The sequence below is a fragment of the Otolemur garnettii genome, unplaced genomic scaffold, assembly GCF_000181295.1.
Source record: "Otolemur garnettii isolate 467f Iridium unplaced genomic scaffold, OtoGar3 scaffold00142, whole genome shotgun sequence".
In the NCBI taxonomy this organism is placed as follows: domain Eukaryota; kingdom Metazoa; phylum Chordata; class Mammalia; order Primates; family Galagidae; genus Otolemur; species Otolemur garnettii.
In genome coordinates, this window is record NW_003852537.1 from 1,514,987 (window position 1) to 1,518,296 (window position 3,310).

General features: G+C 45.3%; 1 protein-coding gene across 3 annotated transcripts in view; it reads left to right on the plus strand.

Moving 5' to 3' along the window:
• The first annotated feature begins 422 nt into the window (after positions 1-422).
• The window catches only part of FAM200A (family with sequence similarity 200 member A), a 6,709-nt gene continuing 3,821 nt past the window's right edge, over positions 423-3,310 (plus strand). For 2 of the 3 annotated variants that reach the window (XM_023518609.1, XM_023518610.1), the window contains exon 1: positions 423-508. The gene's annotated coding sequence lies outside the window, so the exon portion shown is untranslated. Of the gene's footprint in view, positions 683-3,310 lie in introns of all 3 variants that reach the window. The other variant, XM_012810789.2, reaches the window with a different exon arrangement.

Genomic DNA, 3,310 nt, shown 5'->3' on the forward strand with positions numbered 1-3,310 from the left:
AAAATATCAGGGTCCAAGAGAAGCAACCACATAGGTTTATGAGATCTTTTATGTTTGATCTTCCTCTGTCTACACCTTTGTTTCAGTTCTTCTGCCACAGACACACAATCGCTAAAATATTTCTGTTGTTTGATAGTAAGTATAACCATTACAATTATTGCCATCGATAATAAAAATAAAAGAAACACAAATGTGTGAGTAGGGCAGAATGAAGGGAAACCTCCTCTCCTTCTCCCCTCCCCGGGTGCATCCTTACAGCCAACAAGTACAGGAGTGAGATGCCCCCAAAGGACACTGCGACTTGGGAACAGGGACACGAAGTCCTCCCGCGTCCTAGAGAGCACTCTCAAGGGAAGCTCTGTCCGGGAAGGCGAGTGTGACGCACTTCCTGCTCTTGAGAAGCCCAGTCTGGACGGCCGGATGGTGTGAGTCTGAGTACAGTGCACTTCGATTCCCCAAGTAACACCTCTTTTCTATCCGAGCACCCCAGACTTCTCTGAGTTTCACGGTGAGACGTGGGTGCTACCGGGGAGCACGGGAGGGGACAAAGGTGGATGTGTGCGGCAGTGCTCCGCTGTCCCTCTCTCCAGGATGCCCCTGAACGGGGATGAACGGGGGTCCATGTCCTCATGCCTCGGAGGTAGGACACGTTGTGTCCCAGCAGAGACATCCCTGGATTCAGGCGGGAAAGGAACAAAGTTTCGGTTTGCGCACTGGAATGGATGCTCCTGAGACTGGGAAGCTCACGTTGCCTTCTGGGTCCCCAGTCCTTGGTTTTCACCCCGAAGTAGTCGCGGAGAAAGTGACCCTACTCCAATTCTTGTGTTCACTACTCGTCCCCATTTGTTTTCTTTCTGGTGAGGGCTTTTTTTCCGGCTTCCTAGGGCTCCTGAGTTGTTAAAATTCGGGGGACCTTAGAGAAAACCAAATTTCACGGGCTTTTTTTTTTTCAGTTGGACAAGCTTCTTAAGTGTCCGCAGATATCTGTTCACCCTCAAACCACCACCATTACGGTGTAGATGAGTGTGTGTCTGCCTATTGAATAAAGAAGTGATTTGGATGCAAGAGGAAGAGATCATACACATGTCACCCTTTTTCTTTCATTTTCTGGAGTTGATAGACTTTTAAAAGGAGTAGTTGTGGACATGGGGAGGGTTCAGTTGTGGGAAGTGACTTTGCTTAACTTGGAGAGGTGAGTAGTGAAGGAAGATTGTGGGTGATGCAGTGGAAAGCGGGTTGGGCCATTAGGAGGCCAGTTAGGAGCACCCTCTGCCACTGATAAGCAGGATGTTCTTTGAAGAAACATAGACCCTTCAGGTCTCAAATTTGTCATAAATAAAATAGGCTATCTTTTTTTTTTTTTTTTTTTTTTTTTGGTGACAGAGCCTCAAGCTGTCCCCCTGGATAGAGTGCTATGGCTTCACTGCTCACAGCAACCTCCAACTCCTGGGCTCAAGCAAGTCTCCTGCCTCAGCCTCCCAAGTAGCTGAGACCACAGGCGCCCGCCACAGGGCCTGGCTTTTTTTTTGGTTGCAGCCATTATTGTTTGGCGGGCCTGGGCTGGATTCGAACCTGCCACCTTAGGTGTATGTGGCTGGCGTCTTAGCCACTTGAACCACAGGCGCCGAGCCAATAGGCTATCTTAAGGGCCCTTCCAATTTTGGAATTCAACGGTAGACTTAATTTAAACAAAAAAATTAGCTGGGCAAAACCTAATGCCCTACCCGCATTTCCTGCTTTTCCACCAGCATACAGAAAGTTACTTCCATTATTGAGAATGGCTAAGTGACAGATAATCAAAGAAAACATTATATAGGGCTCGGTGCCTGTGGCTCAGGTGGCTAAGGTGCCAGCCACATAGACCTAAGGTGGAGGGCTGGAATCCAGCCCGGCCGCCAAACAAGGATGGCTACAACCAAAAAATAGCCAAGTTTTGTGGCTGGTGCCTGTGGTCCCAGCTACTTGGGAGGCGGAGGCAGGAGTCTCGCTTGAGCCCAGGAGTTGGAGGTTGCTGTGAGCTGTGATGCTACGGCACTCTACCCAGGGGGACAGCTTGAGGCTCTGTCTCAAAAAAAAAAAAGAAAGAAAGAAAAGAAAACATACAGACCAGTGCTAAGTAGATCATAGGCAATTAATTAACAAATGTGGAGAATACATTGTAAGCAGATCAATGAAACCTTACTATTTGCCAGGGAAATAGGTTGGTTACACAGGGAGGTATAATGGGAAACATTTATATAAATTACCCTTGGACATAAACTTTATTGTATATTTTAAATCTATACCAGTATATAATACACGTCTCATTCTTACTCAGATGTTTTGCAAATCTGACAATTGTATTATAATGAAATCTCTTAATTTATAAATAACATGTCCTTCCAAGTACTGAAATTATAGGCCTGTGATGAATTTGTTGAACTTTCCTCCAAATGAGCAGGAAAAGTCTGTTATTTCATTGACAAATTTTTTTTTAATTTCTGCTCATTGCAGAGAACTATGTTAAGTGATTTACAGGCAACAATGAATGCAAAAGACGATCTTTAAGTAGTAGTCTAGCTGAGATAACGCATGAAGGTGTTATAAATTAAATTCTAGGGCAAGAGCTGTCAAAATATATATCAAACAAGTAGTGGAGACAGTGAGTCTAAAGTCAAGAGAGGACTGGGTACTGGGAGCACTCAAAAAATTTAACAAAACCCATTTACACTTACCCTGAGTTGGAGCAGGGTAATACTCTACGAGGGACTGCCCAATTCAGAGAATAGTAACTATGCTCCTGACCGCAGCTCTGTCTCTTTCAGTTTTATCTCCTCTTTGGATTCCCTTTATTCTGATTTATACTGCTACAGTGAGGGATAGAATGGAGTTTTACCAGGAGCTATATCACTAAAAATGAAGGGAAATAAGCACAGAAAATATAATAGTTGGGAGATTAGGATAAAAATGGCAATACAAATGATGACAAAAACTACAGATGCTGTAAGGTGGGACAAAAAAATTAGAGCTGTGTGGAAGGGCTTAATGGGCTTCAAGAAGGGGTAGAATTTTTTTTTTTTTTTGAGACACAGCCTCAAGCTGTCCCCCTGGGTAGAGTGCCATGGCATCACAGCTCACAGCAACCTCCAACTCCTGGGCTCAAGCGAGTCTACTGCCAAGTAGCTGGGACCACAGGCGCCCACCACAACACCCAGCTAGTTTTTTTTTTTTTGGTTTCAGCCATCATTGTTGTTTGGCGGCCTGGGCTGGATTCAAACCCACCACCTTAGGTGTATGTGGCTGGCGCCTTAGCCACTTGAGGCACAGGCGC